This window comes from Molossus molossus, unplaced genomic scaffold, assembly GCF_014108415.1.
Source record: "Molossus molossus isolate mMolMol1 unplaced genomic scaffold, mMolMol1.p scaffold_m16_p_23, whole genome shotgun sequence".
In the NCBI taxonomy this organism is placed as follows: domain Eukaryota; kingdom Metazoa; phylum Chordata; class Mammalia; order Chiroptera; family Molossidae; genus Molossus; species Molossus molossus.
The window spans coordinates 23,074,584-23,091,541 of record NW_023425359.1 but is presented as its reverse complement, the minus strand read 5'-3'; positions in this window follow the sequence as shown (position 1 = coordinate 23,091,541).

The window sequence follows — 16,958 nt, the reverse complement described above, 5'->3', positions numbered from 1 at the left end:
TTTTATCAGAAGTGGGTGCTGGATTTTGTTGAAGGCTTTTTCAGCATCTATTGATACTATCATGTGGTTTTTATTCTTCATTTTATTTCTGTGGTGTATCACATTTATGGATTTGCAAATATTGTACCAGCCTTGCATCCTGGGGATGAATACCACTTGGTCATGGTGGATAATTTTTTTGGTGTATTGAGGATCCGATTTGCTAGTGTTTTGTTCAGGATTTTGGCATCTATGTTCATCAGGGATATTGGCCTGTAGTTTTCTTTCTTTGTTGTGTCTTTTTCTGGTTTTGGAATTAGAATTATGCTGGCTTCATAGAACGAGTTTGGAAGTCTTCCTTCTTCTTGAATTTTTTGAAATAGTTTGAGGAGAATGGGTATTAGTTCTTTGAATGTTTGGTAAAACTCCCCCGTGAAGCCATCCGGGCCTGGGCTTTTGTTTGCTGGGAGAGTCTTGATTACCTCTTCAATTTCTTCTGTTGTTATTGGTTTGTTCAAGTTTTCTATCTCTTCCTGATCCAGTTTTAGGAGACTATGTGTTTCTAGAAATTTGTCCATTTCGCTTAGATTGTTGAAGTTGTTGCCATATAATTGTTCATAGTAATTGTTAATGATCTTTTGTATTTCTGTGGTGTCAGTTGTTATCTCTCCTCTTTCATTTCTGATTTTGTATATTTGGGTTCTCTCTCTTTGTTTCTTGGTGAGTCTAGCTAAGGGTCCATCAATCTTGTTTATCTTTTCGAAAAACCAGCTCTTTGTTTTATTGATCCTTTGAATTGTTTTTTTGGTCTCTATGTCATTTATTTCTGCTCTGATCTTTACTATGTCCTTCCTTCTACTTGCTCTGGGGTTTTCTTTTTGTTTGCTCTCTAATTCTTTAAGTTGTGAGGTTAGACAGTCAATTAGAATTTTTTTTTTTCAGGTAGGCCTGTAGTGCTATGAACTTCCCTCTCAGAACTGCTTTCCCTGCATCCCATAGATTTTGTGTTGTATCTTCATTTTCATTGGTTTCCAGGAAGTTTTTGATTTCTTCCTTGATCTCCTCGGTGACCCATTCATTGTTTAATAACATGCTATTTAGCTTCCATGTGTTTAAATGTCTTTGTATGTTCTTCTTGCAATTGACTTCTAGTTTCATGCCATTGTGATCTGAGAAGATGCTTGATATGATTTCAATCTTCTTGAACTTGTAGAGACTTAGTTTGTGGCCTAACATGTGGTCTATCTTTGAGAATGTCCCATGTGCACTTGAGAAGAATGTGAATTCTGTAGTCTTGGGATGTGGTTCTCTGTAGATATCTATTAAATCCATTTGGTCTAGTGCTTCATTTAGAGTCTCTGTTTCCTTGCTAATTTTTTGTCTAGAGGATCTATCCAGTGATGTCAGCGGGCTGTTGAAGTTCCCTGCTATGATTGTATTGATATCGATTTCTCCTTTGAAGTCCTCCAGAAGTTTTTAAATATATTTTGGTGCTCCTATATTGGGTGCATATATGTTTATCAAGGTTATATCTTCCTGTTGGATAGATCCTTTCAATATTATGTAGTGGCCTTCTTTGTCTCTAATTATGGCCTTCATTCTGAAATCTATTTTATCAGATATGCATATTGCTACCCTAGCTTTTTTTTCTTTTACGTTTGCTTGGAAGATTTTTTTCCATCCCTTCACTTTCAATATATATGTGTCTTTTGTTGTGAGGTGGGTGTCTTGTAAACAACATATAGATGAGTCATGCTTTCTCAGGACTGCAGGCTGACGCTCTAACCGCTGAGCCAAACCGGCCAGGGCGAGTCATGTTTTCTTATCCAATCAGCTACTCGGTGTCTTTTTATCGAAACATTCAGTCCATTTACATTTAAGGTGATTATTGATATGTACTTATTTATTGCCATTTTTGTTTAGTGCGGTTCTGTTTTTCTTCCCATTTCTCCTGGTAATTACAGCAATCCTTTTAACATTTCTTGCAGTGCTGGTTTGGTGCTAATGTATTCCCTTAGCCTTTTTTTTTTGTCTGGGAAGCTATTTATTTTACCTTCTATTTTAAATGATAGCCTTGCTGGGTAGAGTAGTCTTGGATTCAGATCCTTGTTTTTCATGACCTTGATTACTTCATGCCATTCTCTTCTGGCCTGTAGTGTTTCTTGTGAGAAGTCAGCTGAGAGCCTTATGGGGTCCTCTTTGTAGGTAACCTGTTGCTTATCTCTTGCTGCTTTTAGGATTCTGTCTTTGTCTTTAATTTTTGGCAGTTTGATTACTATGTGTCTTGGTGTGGGCCTGTTTGGGTTCTTCTTACTTGGGGCTCTCTGTGCTTCTTGAACTTGAATGCCTTCTTCCTTCACCAAATTAGGGAAGTTTTCTGTCACTATTTTTTTGAATATATTCTCTAACCCTTGCTTATTTTCTTCTTCTTCAGGGACTCCTATGATGTGAATATTATTCCGTTTCCAGTTGTCCCACAGTTCTCTTAAGCTGTCTTCCTGTTTTTTAATCATTTTTTTTCCTTTTGGTTTTCTGATTGGTTGATTTTTTCTACCCTGTCTTCTAATTCACTGATCCGGTCCTCAGCTTCCCCTACTCTGCTTTTTAGACCTTCCAGTGTGTTTTTCATTTTTGATATGTCATTCTTCATTTCTTCCTGTTGGTTTTTAATTTCCAACTGGTTGATTTTCAACATTTCTATGTCTTTACTCAAGGTGCTCATATCCTTACACATGCTGTTGAGCTTCCTCAACATCATGGCTCTGAATTTTAGTTCTGTTAATTTGCTTAACTACACCGCATTTATCTCATCTTCCGTAGAGGTCTCTTGTTCTTTCATTTGGCTTTTGTTTCTGTTTTTCACCATTTTGGCTATCACAATGGGCTTTGGAGTCTGCCAAATTTTCCCAGTGGGTGTTGGTGTTCTGCTGTTTGTGGTTCCCTCTCCTGGGTTTGGATGAGGCAGGGAGGACCCACTTTAAACACCACCGTCAAGTCTTAGATTTTTCTGGTTAGTGTTGCTAGCCCAGGGAATGGTAGTTATCCTCTAGCTTTTTTTTTTTTTTTTGTTTTGAGGCTATTAGTAGAGGTCACCTGAAGACCCTTGGTTTCTGAGTTGCCTGAAAAACTCCCTCAGGTGCTCAGTGTAAGAGGATTTCCTGAGGGTGGGGCCGCTGCTGGTTGTTAATGGGCCTCAATTAGAATTTCAATGGCCACCAGGTGGGGTTGAATCTCTGCGGGAGGGGCTGCCGCCTCTCCCCAGGGTCCTGGGAAGGAGTAAAATGACCACAGTCCTGCATGGCTGCACTCAGCAAAAGTTCTTAGCATCTTCCAAAACCTGAGTGTCCCCACACAGTTCCAGTCCAGTCTGCCTTCCCTCTGCAGGAGCCCAAGGTGAGTGGCTGCTGCCAATTTAGCCTCTGTCTAGACTCTGCGTGGTGGAGCCGCCTGGGACTTTTAACCCGAGGGTGCTGCTTCCGGCCAAGGGCGGCCCCGGCTGTGGCACCAGTCGAGGGCATTGCACTCAGCAGAAACCCCAGGACTGAGCCACTGTAGCGGGACACTGCCGAGGTGGCAGCAGCTTCCAGCAGAGTCCCCTGGTCCGTGCGGCACCAGCCAAAGCCTTAGCACGCAGAATTCGCGGGACTCAGCCTCGGTAGCAGCGTCCCGCTGAGTCCCCTGGTTGGAGCCAGTCCATGCCAGTCCGTGCGGCACCAGCTGAGGGCTTGGCAGGCAGCAGAGTTCGCAAGACTCAGGCGGGGTCGCAGCCGAGGCGGCAGCAGCAACTTCCCGCCGAGTCCCCTGGCCCCTGCCCAGGCCGCTGCAGACCGTGGGCTCCCGGCTCCCTCTCGCGTCCTCGCAAGCCCACCAGGACTGAGTCGGTGTCCCTGGTTATGTGCTCCTCCAAGCTGTCTTTCGGTTGCCCCTTCCTGAAGATTTGCCTTTGTTTTTGTTGTGAATCCAGTTTGGTCCTGGGAGATGGTCTGTGTCGCTCCATTCACCCGCCGCCATTTCTCCTGTTTCCATTTTGTCATTTTTGACCTTGATCATGTGGACTCAGACAAACTCCGCTACTTGAACTAGCAGCCCAACTCCACTCCTTGTCAAAACAATCTCAGTCCAAGATTTTTGACAAACTCTTTCTTCTGTCCTTGGAAAAGTCTTTAAAATATATTCCAAAACTATATGTACAATCTTATCAAAAAGTAGATGATGCTATAAATTTGGTTTGGTGCTTCAGTAAAGCAAGTACTCCATTTGCTTATTTGGGGGCATCCCCAAAACACGCTGTTCCCCTGGATCCCGCCTAACAATAACTTCGGTGGAGGGAAATCATGTACACCAGGGAAAAAAATAATTGCTGACCTCTATTTACATATGTGCCTCTCTTGGCAAAGGTCAGTAGAGGAAAAGGACTATGGATAAAATGACCTTTAAAGAGGCACAGTTAGATATCAGAAGCCTTTGTGTACATTCCCTGCTCCCTGCTGCAAAGGAAACAAAGTGAAAACAGACAACTGTGGATAACGCGGATTAGCGCAAAAGGTGTTAACCTGGAATGTCACCCGGGGACGCTGGCAAGCTGATTGGTGTCTCCCATCCTGGGGCAATACTTAACCTCACACAAAGAAATAAATTACTGAAACATATGCTATAGTTTAACAATGTAAAGAATCCCAAGTATATGTGAAATTGGGTGCTTGATTAACTAAACCATTAGTTTGGGAAACATCAACAAAACTCAAATTGCTCATCTGTTGTAATGAGACATTATCTTGTATCTGAGACAATTCATTGTCGTGGTATAAATGACTGCCCTCCTGTCCTTCTCATTCTGTTTCTTTTGTTCCACACAAACTAGTGGTTTAATAAATCTTATGGAGACTTAAAATAAAAGTACCAGGAGCATCTTGGTGGGAAACGGACAAGGGAGGAGAGTGCTAAATACCTACCCTCTCGCTCCCCTTTCTTCTCCATCAGTAGGTACTTGTTGGTTGTAATGGTTGGGGTATAACTTTGAGGGGAAAAACTTTTTTTTTTTAGATAGATATCTGGTTAAAATGATCTTTTAAAAAAGTGTTTTTCTTTATTGGTTTTTAGAGAGAGAAGAAAGGAGAGGAAGAGAGAGAAACACTGATGAGAGAGAACATCTGTTGGCCACCTCCTGCATGCCCCCCACTGGGGATTTGCCCCACAACCTGGGCATGTGCCCTGACCGGGAATCGAACTGGCGACCTCTTGGTGCAGGGTCGACGCTCAACCACTGAGCCACACTGGTTGGGCTAAAATGATCTTTTTATAAAGAAACTGAGGCCAAAAAAAAAAAGACCCTTCCTTCAGCTATAGACAGGAGATTTTAGTACTACACCAAAGCTATTAAAAGATTGATTGCAATCATTTTCTTAAAAGTTTCTGCACTGAGCGTCTGAAGCGAAAATGATGTACTCGTGGTAATAACGGTCCGCTGAACAATAGAGTATAGATTTGTGCTCTTTAATACGCTGAATATGCTTTTAGCCTTCAACCCGAAGTCAGATCAATTGCAATGTTGCATTGGGTGGAGCACACTCAACAACACTTCCCTCTGATCCCTGCTCTTTAGGATGACTGCATAGAGTGGTTGGAAATCATATTCAATCTGCACGCCTGCGACCTCTAGAGTTCTCTTGTGAGCAGTGTAGCTATGAAATAACTGGCTTGAGTCACAACAGGCATCAATGAGAGAAACATGAATCTGAAGAAGTCCTGGAGAAGCACTACTGAAGACTTGTTCCATCTAATGCAAGTGAGCTAATTACACCATTGCCTCAACCTGGTTTCAGCCAGTTAGCTGAGTCATTTTTCAAATCCATAATAAGAACGTTTCTCTGAAAATGGCAAATCTTACTCTATCAGTAACTGAATGAGTGTCATTCTTGCTCTTTTAAATTATATTTTCTATCAACAAATATGTATTATAATTTGTTTTGTTAAAGGGTTAAATATAAATGTTATTATAAAGTGAGTACGAGTGGTTGGGAATTTATTCTCCACAAGATGTAGAGATGGATCCGATCCGACTCCTAGTCATGTGCTCAATGTGAGTGCCAAATCTCTCGGAGGAAAACAGGGCCTGTACAAATATAGCCACAGTCCCAGCGAGAGCATTCGAAATGCCCTACAGCAGCGGTTCTCAACCTGTGGGTCGTGACCCCTTTAGGGGTTGAATGACCCTTTCACAGGGGCCGCCTAAGACATAACAGCAGCAAAATTACAGTTATGAAGTAGCAACAAAAATAATCGTATGGCTGGGGGTCCCCACCACAGGAGGAGCTGTGTTAAAGGGTCGTGGCGTCAGGAAGGGTGAGAGCCACTGACCTAAAGGAAGTGTGAACTTAACCCACAGGGTGAGAATCACAGCTGACAGGGACCGGGGTCGGTGTCACAAAGAAGAAAGCGTTTTGCTCAGGACCTGAAAGGGAAATGCAGAACAGGCCAAAGGACAGAAGGTACGACTCTCATCACGGGTGCAACGGGCTATCTAAGGTCAGTGGGAGGGCTACCCTTAACACCACGAGTCCTAATATTTATTTTTCTCTCCTTGCCCACAGAAAAACAAACTGAAAGACTGCAAAGAAGTGTAGAGATGGCCTAATCTAATCACTCTTTCACATAGATGAGTAAGTTTAGTTCAAATGACTTTCCCAAGCTCATGTAAATCATTCACGTCACAGCCAGGACTAGAAGGTAAGGCTGAATGAGCATCGTGTATACATGTATGTAGGATCTGTAGACATTATACACGTATGTAGGATCTGTAGACATTACACATGTACTTCACTCCAGTTTTTTGTATGGGCTCTGCTTGAAGCTCCCGTTGCCTGGAATCTGTCCATTATCGTTCTGACGATGCTTACCCAGGGATATCTTCCCAAAACCTCCTTCCCACCAAAGCCCTCTGGTGCCAGGGCCTCTTCACATGTGTTCACTGTGTCCATCATCGATGGCTGGCTCTGACCTTGATTGGGTGTCCCCTCTCAACCCAGAAAGATACTTTATACATAATAGGCAGTCAATCAACATGGTTAATGCATACAAAATCACAAGATTATATACTGACTTGTATTGTTCTTCCATTGTCTCTAGGGAACATTTTGTTCATTTGTTTTTTATCTCAGAAACCAGATTGTTTGCAGTCTGAGAAACGCTGTATCTCATATCACTGACCAATCCACTGCTGCAGACGTTCAGCAGTTGGACCTGTTGACTACCTGGCAGCATTCATGTTTTGTTAAAAGTAAAACATAAAACTAAGCCTTATAAAATTTATGATTTAATAGGGCCTTCAGTCGCATTACATTCAATTGATACGTGTTAAGTAATAGTAGCTACATTATTCAAATAAGTAGTTGGATAATAAAATAGAATTCTCGTTGAATATATTAAGTACTCTTTGTTCTCTTCTAGAAGTTAATATCTAATAAGAAAGCTTGATTCGACAACCTCGTGCAGAAATGAATCACCACCCTCAGCCATCTACATTTTAATCAATCTATAACTAATCACTTTTATGAGTAAACTAATGATGTTTCTCTAACTTTTAACTTCAGCACAATAATCAATCTATGAGAAATTTTATTCACTGTGAGTTGGCTGATTATTACACGGAATTTCAAAACATGTTAATGGAGTCCATTAGTCTATAATATTACACCATTATAGGACCCTAGATAACTCAAGTAATAAACTTAAATAGGTATTTTTATAACACATTGATGATATGCTTGGATTTAAAATAATAGGAAGATTTCTCAGGAGCAGGAAAGTGCTGCTAAGTTCATATGAGTTCTTGGCTATCACATACTTACATATCTACTCTAAAAAATCAAGACCTAGACATAAGGATAGGTTTAATGAGTGCTAGAGAATAAGTAATCCTTTAAAGATGAAGAAACTTGATCTAGTTGAGTAACCTACAACAAATGTTGAAGAATGAAAGAGTATTATGAAATCAGAGTGACCCAAGAATTTTCCTTAGATGCAATGGAAGGTACCAAAAAAACCAACAAATGAAGGAAAAACACCAGCTCTAGTGAATATAATTGTGTGATCGTGTACTTGGGAAACGTGGTGGAATTTCGGCCAGTAGATCACGCCGAAACCAGACTTCCACTTATTTATTAGTGACTATGCCTGGGCAAGAGTTATAAACCTGTAAATGGGATTTACATCGAAACTATTTTAACTGATAATTTTGATGAAAGATATTACATGGACTAGAAATGAGAAAGTAGAGCCTTGGAGGTCACAATGAAATGATCGGCCACAGAGCATGATGCATGATGAATGATGGAATTAAGACTCCCTGAAAGAGAACCGAGAAGAAAAGAGGGATGAGCAGGCATATATCCAACAGATTTATCCAGTGACCTCGTGGAAGGTGTCCAGAAGAAAATAATCAGAAAGGACAAAAATATTATTAATTTATAGCTTAAGCATACTTGCAAAATAGAAATATGTTATTTGACAAAGTGATGGTTTTACCACCTCCAGCATGTATGTATCTGACATTGCCCTGTGCATCTGTATTAGCAGATTGCTGATGGAATATTTTCTCCTTGTGGTTTAATTCAAAGCGAAGCTTATAGCAGTGTTTTCTCAAAGTAGACAGATAATTCTTTCTTTGATATCTCTGATTTTCTGAGGGGAAGGAAATCACTGCCTATGACTTTGAGTTAAAAAGTCCACAAATATTCTATTGTCAAGGTAGTTATTGATGAATTGGGTCTATTAAACTGCAAAACCATCCAATTTTCTTGTTCCTGTGGTTGTTTAATCCACAGCCAGGATAAGAAAATAAGCATTGTAGGCAGCAATTTTTTTTTTTTCCTATTGTAATTCTACAAGGCACGGAATATTTTCTTCTATTCTTCAAAGTTATGCTCTCTCTTCAACCACTCGCAAGAGTTCTTAAATCATGAAAAGCTACTCAACCAACTTGCCACTCTTTGGGGAAATTACATTCACATGAAGGATAATTCTAATTCATTTTTAGTGATACTAATATGCCAGTGAATTCCTATTCTTAGGTGAACCATCTTTATGAAGTCATTCCTAAGCTACACAAAATTAAGGTCAAATAAAATTTCACCTGTAGCCTTCTTATGTAGAAAAGTAAGACGAAGAAATCATCTCTAAGATATTCACAATGGCTACTCATAGTCATTAAGAAAATGTCAAAAATAGAGAAAAGAATGCATATTTGTCCATCACCTTGAGATAGACAAAGTATTTACAAAAAAGGGAGGGAGAACCCTCATAAATGTGAAGAGCCAGATATTACTGGTGAGAAAATACAATGGCAAACCAATAAATTTAAATTTATTATCATCTTTAAAGTGACAGACATTGCTGTACATAAATTCCACTTTCAAAACTCAAATTAAGGACAATTATAGATATGTACATGTAGGCTGATTTACAGTCGTTTAATCAATACTACAACAAACACATATATTCAATCTTATTAATTACAGACGACTTATAGGCATTCTGTAATCCATTGCTATTGGGAAAACCTAGAAAATAAAATTATATAGGAACATTTGTAAATACTTAAGATTTATTTTCCTGACAATGTTTGTTTGATGAGCATACTACTTGTTATTTCACAGATAAAAATGTTTTTTGTGTGTTTCCCAGTAGAGTTCTAGGATAGTTCTCACCTTTGGCAAGGATGCCATGAGGTCCAAACAAATCATTCAGGTTCCATCTATATGCAGCTTTTAATGTATGTAAGACAACTGACATAAACAAAAGATTTTGTTTTCTTCTCCTTCACTCCATATGTGTCCCCTTCTTTGAAAAACGCGCCAGCAGAATCTTTCAGGCACATCCAATTTGGTTTCACTCCGTTGATTTGACTAATGAGATAAACAAGTTCCTTTTCTGCACACAGAAGCTGTGCCCTCCCATCCGCTGTGTCTGCTTCCCACTGTGAAGCTCCTGACAGGGTTGCTGACATTTATTCCCATACGTGGAGAGAAGAAAAAGCACGCTTCTCGGTGAAACTCGGTGCTGAAGAGGATGTCATGCTTGAAAACCACTTTTCAGAGCAAAAGACCAGAGACCCTTCATTACAGAAGGGACCAATCACCTTTGCTCATTGTGGAGATTGGCAGCCCGGAGGTAAGCCTGGTACACTGACACCGGGGGTCTTGCATGGGGAGAAGTCCCTGCCTCCCACCTTTAATTAAAATCAGTCTGTTTTCAGGGAGACTCTATCAGAGAACATTTTTTCCACAAAGGGGGAAAACCCACAGCAACTACAAAATTTTATTTACATGTAAAAAAGTGGGGCTATGAAGGAGATTATTGGACATCTATCTGGGAGAGAAAGAGTTTACAGGCAAAAAAATACAATATAAATTAAAATTGACAAAATTAATCCAAACAATGGGAGAGACCCCCAAAAAACAAAATATTACAGAGATTCAAACATATATAGACCTCATGAAACAGAAGAATGTAACAATAAAGAAACTATGCCGCCACTATGGAAAACAATGTGGTGTTACCTCAGAAAGTTCAAAATTGAACTGCCATTTGACCCAGTGATCCCACTTCTAGGAATATACCCTAAAAAGCCTGAAACATCAATCAGAAAGAATATATGTACCCCCATGTTCATAGCAGCACTATTTACAATCACTAAGATCTGGAAAACAGCCCAAGTGTCCATCAGTAGATGAGTGGATAAAAAAGCCGTGGTACATGTACACAATGGAGTACTATGCAGCTGTGAGAAAGAAAGATCTCTTATCCTTTGAGACGACATAGAGTGACCTGAGAGTATTATCCTAAGCAAAACAAGCCAATCAGAGAAAGACAAATATCACATGATCTCACTTATTTGTAGAAGATAATGAACAAAACAAACTGATGAACAAAATATATCCAGAGACAAAGAAGTAGGGTACAGATTGACAAACCTCAGAAGAGGGAGTGAGGGGGGATAGGGAAGAGAACTTTTATGCACGTATGCGTAACCAATGGACATAGACAACAATACTGGGGACAGGGCAGCGGCAGGGGGTTCGGAAGGAGGGTGTCAATGGAGGAGAAAGGAGAAACATCTGTTAAAAAATAAATTAATAATAAAAAGAAAGAAACTATGCTAGACTATGGGCTATAGCCTGCATGTCTGTGTGCCCTCGAAAATTTATATGTTGAAATCAATTCTCTACTATTTTTTCCTCAAGGACTTTGCCCCAACAATTCTTTATATTTTCTTAAATTTTTTTCTTTATGATGTTAGAGAGAGAGGAAGGGAGAGGGAGAGAGAGAGAGGAATATCAATGAGAGAGAACACTGACTGGCTGCCTCCTACATGCCCCCACTGGGGATTTAGCCCACAATCTAGGCAAGTGCCCTGACCCTGACCCTGACCAGGAATCGAATCGGCGACCTCTTGGTGCAGGGTCAACGCTCAACCACTGAGCCACACCGGCCGGGCCCAACAATTCTTTACTCACTGTTGTACCATCTGTTATTTTTCTTCTCTAGTAAACCTACCCTCTCAGCGCACTGACAAGCAATATTGACCATCTACAAATAAGCTAAAACAAAAACAACCCCCAAATCTATCGTTTTCTTCCATTTTCTAAAATAATACTAATAATAAATCCTGAAAGACTTGTCCATATTCATAGTCTCCAATCACCTCGTTCATATTTTTCCTTGAACACACTCTCATTTGTCTCTCACCTCACCCCACAACAACAGCCTTGTCACACTCACTAACGACTTCCCAAAAGCCTCATCTTACTTGACATGTCAACGGATTTGGCAACGTTTATCCCGTCTGCCTTCTTGAAGTATTCTCATAAATATTCAAGTACTCTCTAAAGATTGAAATGATTTCTCTTTACTATATACATTTTTTTTTTTTTAACCAAAGTGAATTCACCTTGCTGCTGAGATGTGTCTCCTGAAGGCAGCACATGGTTGGGCTTTGTGTTTTGATCCAGTCTGCTCCTCTGTGCCTCAGTGAGTCCATCCAGTTCGTTGGGTTCAAATACTCCTGCATTTTGACAATTCCTAGGAGGACAGTTTCAGCCTGGATTCTGCCATGAGACCTTGTCTTACGTATTTAACGTCTACTCAACACTCCTCTTGGGTCTCAGTAGGGTCTGTTTGCTGGTACGAATGCGCTATGTGGTCTCCGCTACTTTTCCACTAGCAGTCTGGAGTAGGAAGAGATTCATTCCATCGCTGCTTTTTCATTCCGTTTTGTTATTTTGGACTCACTATTGGGAATTTTGTAAAATGCCCTCATTTTGAACCCTTTATTTTAAATGGTGCTACTAATAGTTCTATGATAATAGTTCTATTTTTATGAAACAATTAAACACTATACTCACTTTTAAAAGGGTTTCTATAATCATACACGATAAGGAGTTTCACATCCTGTCTTTCCTGTCAGTTGCACAACCTCCTGACACCATGGGTGATAGAGCCTTATGCTCCATTTATCGTACTCACTGCGAATAAATCCACTGGAACCTTGACCGCCCCCGTCAGCTTTGACCATTTACTGAGTAATCTGTTTAGAACTGTAATACCATCCATTTTTCACATGTGGTTCCAAAATGGCTAGTTTGGATTTTTCAGTAGTTACTTAAATCCTTCCTGCTGACCTTCGTCCTTGGCCCTGGTCACCTTTGCCAGAGCAGTTCCTCCCCAGCTGAGTTACGATTACACGGGCTCCTCTTTTGAGCTGAGTATACCTTCCGACACTTTAAATCAGTCAACCTGCACTTACTTTGATTTCTTCATTTAAAAAACATATTTTTTTTCCTTTATTGATTTTAGTAGAGAGAGAGAAAGGGGGAGGGAGAGAGAAATATCGATGAGAGAGAACATCGACTGGCTGCCTCTTGCATGCCCCCCACTGGGGATCGGGCCCACAATCTGGGCATGTGTCCTGGCTGGGAATTGAACCGGTGACCTCTTGGTACATGGGTCAATGCTCAGCCACTGACCACACCGGCTGGGCAGGCACTTACTCTCATTTCATTCCTTGCATTGTAGGGGCACCCGGACTACTCATGAGTGCCTGCGCATGTGATGTGTCATGTTTTCCTTCAATCATGTGTGGGAACTTCAGGAAACTGACTTTAGACAATTTTCTTTCCCTGGTCATTGCATTTACCTGCCATAGTCATTTATATGACACCTTTTTCCAATCAACACTCTATAGGGACCAACCTTTCTAACTTAAAAAGCAAAGTTCTGGCTACGTATTCATTGGCAAAGCTAAAACTAAAGTATAAATGACCCTGTGACTCAATCAATAGACAAAACTCTACACTACAGGTGATGGTATTAAGAAATGAAGGGTCTCACTTGATATATAACCTCAAAGGAAGTGATTTTGGATGTAAAGTTCTGTTGGACAAAACGTCCTTTGGGAAAACGTGGGTAGTATTTCCACGCTGATTGAACTCTTATCCCAAAGATCCCTTTATTTTTAAATAAATAAAACAAAGATGGCATGAAATGAGTTTCCACAGTAAGAAATTAGTTACAGCGGCAGTAGACAAAATTCCCAGATGGGGTCCTCGGAACAAGTGTGTCTGAAAGGGGGGCGATTTATGCGGTTCAACTCGTTGCCTCTGGAGGTCGACAGCTGGTGATTGTGTTCACCTGATCTACTGGAGCGGTAACTACTTCGAGTGGAGAGATCAATGCACTGAAGGTCTGTGGTTCAATAGGTCTAGCACCTCGTGTTGAAAATAAAATGTGGAATAAATTAGGGGAAAAAAACAACATCCCCACACTGCCTCAATAAGGAATAAATAAAAATAAAAAACCCACAGTGGAAAAAGGAACTAAATAAAATGTCTTTGATATAATTCTATGGATGGTAATAAACCTAATTCTGATCTGCTTTTTGAAGCTATTGTAATGATATTAATGATGCTTAACCATGTAGCAATCCCTAAACGAATGGCAAATATATTTTTAATATCAAATTACTCATCTTTAAAAGAAAGTAAATTAATAGCATGTCCCACTTATGGGGCATAATAGGAAAATTAAATTAATTTTCAGAGCATGCAGAAAGAAATATATATATATATATAAAAAAATATATATATATATATATAGTAAAGAAAACACAGAACTTTACATTAAGCTTTGGGTTCAGGCATTTGTATTAACCCAGGAAATAGAGCTAATACTTTAGAATGTGGGTCCAATAATTTAAGGATTTGTTCATTTTACTATATTTGCCACTAAGGAACATTATTATGAAATGCCCTCTAGTCTTTAATCTTAAAAAGATCATTCAAAAATCTTACATATAAAAACTATATAAATTTTCCACAATTACATAATACTCAGATTAACCATTCTCATTCATGCATGGTTGTACATCATCTTTGTTTTTTATTTAAAATCAGACTAATTGAATTATGTTTTACATTGAATAAATTTCATTGCTTTTCAGAGGAGTCTTAAATGGGTTCTATCCAAGGCATACATGTGTATGGCCTCCACCAAAATCAAGACACAGAATAGCCTACCATCTCCCAATTCTCTGCTCCCCCTTCTCCCATCTTCGAACCCTTCTAATGCATCCCTTGACGATGACCATAGTGTTCACTGTACCCACAGATCTTCCTTCTCTAGAGTGCCAGTGAGCTGCAGTCCTGTAGTACATAGACTTTTGTGTCTAGCTTCTTCTTCCACTTAGCATAATTCTTTTGGTATTAATATAGGTTGTGTCATGTATCAGACATTGGGTTCCTTTTTGATTGTCCAGAGGAATTATATGGTCATTTCTTAAGAGTTAATCAAATTTGAAAACACAGATATGATTTTATCCTTTTCTATTTCTGCTCTTTTAAAATCTTAACTGTGTTGGGGGTCAACGTAGGTGTGAGAGGGAAACGGGGCGGGTCTTGGACAGGTGTGAGCACAGCTTTGGGAGACACCTGCCCTGATGTGCACAGCACCTTGATTTCATTCTCATGTGCTCAGTCCGTCCCACCTGGAACGGACTGTTGAGTCAGCCCCTATGATTTTCAAAATATAGTACACATGTCCTCAAAATGAGGACAACATCGTATTTTATGTAAAACATTGAGGGCCTAACAGTTTCTCTTTTTGAAAATATTTCAGACTCTCATTTCAACCTAATATCCAACTTCCAGATGGAAGCTTAGCTACCTTCCAGATGAAAATATCCTTTATTCTTCAATAGTTTTTCTATTTTCATGTGTTTGTTTGAAAACTCCAATGTACTACATCGAGTTTCGCATTTTCTAAGGCACAGTCTTGTTATCAAGAATCACTTTTGTCCGCCCTGGCCAGTTTTGCTCAGCGGTTAGAGCATCGGCCTGCGGTCCGGAGAGACCCGGGTTTGGTTCCCGCTAAGGGTATGTACCTCGGTTGCAGTTTGTCCCCGGCCCTGGTTGGTCATGCGGGTGGCAGCCACTCGATGTGTCTCTTTCACATTGATGTTTCTCTCTCCCTCTCTCTTCCTCTCTCCTTCCCACTCTATCTGTGCAAAAAATGGAAAAATGTCCTCGGGTGAGGATAAAAAAAAAAAAAAAAGAATCACTTTTGTCCTGGCCAGTTTGGTTCAGCGGTTAGAGTGTCGGCCTGCGGTCCAGAGAGACCCGGGTTCGGTTCCTGCTAAGGGCATGTACCTTGGTTGCAGTTTGTCCCCGGCCCTGGTTGGTCGTGCAGGTGGCAGCCACTCGATGTGTCCCTTTCACGTTGATGTTTCTCTCTCTCTCTCTCTCTGTCTCTTCTCCCCACTCTATCTGAACAAAAAAAAAAAAAAAAGGAAAAATGTCCTCAGGTGAAGATTAAAAAAAAAAAAAAAAAGAATCACTTTTATGAAAAGTAAAAGAAACATTAATGAAAAAACGTAAAAAAAAAAAAACCCACTAAAAGTAAAAGAAACACTAAAAAACATAAGTCAAGAAACCTTTAGAGTTCAGCCTCCTTTTATTACGCTCCCTTTTATTGTTGGGTTTAATCTGCCACCATGCATTCATCTATGACTACTGCATTCAGAATGTCCAAATATGAATGTCTAGACCTGAAATTCTTCTCAGAATTCAGATTTGGGATTTTCATACAGAATGCCTCCACTTGGAGGTTTTAACCCCCAACGAAGCATGCATAACATCAAGTCCACATTTCACCAAAATTACATTCCTCTCTGGGTTTTCTAATGTCTTCTCATGACATTCTTGTCTCTTGATTTTGGGTTTTAAAGTAATAGTCCCTTTTTCTTTTCTTGTTCTTTCTTTATTTAGTCACTAAGTCCAGTTTTTTTCCTCAAATTAGTTATTTATCTATGTCTACTCCTTTCTTAGGACAGTCAGTCACTCTACTTACTCTAGCTCATCTAGACATCACCTATTTTAAAGTATTGTAATAGTCTTCGTTGGTCTAATTCCACTCTTCCTCAATCTACTCTGTGTGGTTTAGATACATCAATCTTAAAAAATATCAAATTTTTGTTTCATACTCATGCTTACAAAATTGTAATACCCATATTCAATGTCTGGTTCAAACTAGGTCAATTTACTAATAGAAGCTGGAAGTTGACTGGTTGTAAATAAGAAAGAACTCCACATTATTAAATCAGGTTTAGTGCCCGAATAATAAGTAATGGCTGTAGATTTTGCTGGACTTGAACATGTAGGCTCGTGAAGAAAGCAAGCAATAAATATGTCAAGTGCAATGTTTAGTCTTGCCCTGTGGAACCAGGCTTGGAGATTTAATAGTTGTACATCAAGCACTTATACCAGAAGTCCCATTCGGGGTGATGGAAGCCAAACAAGCTGATAAAAAAGAGCCAGGTAAGCAGAACGTGGCCGTCAGTCAAGGACGATGCCGAAGGAAGGTAGGTGGTGAGCTGCTAAGCTACAGTGAGAAGCAATGGCTTGCACAGGTTCCAAAAGTGGGTTTTGCAG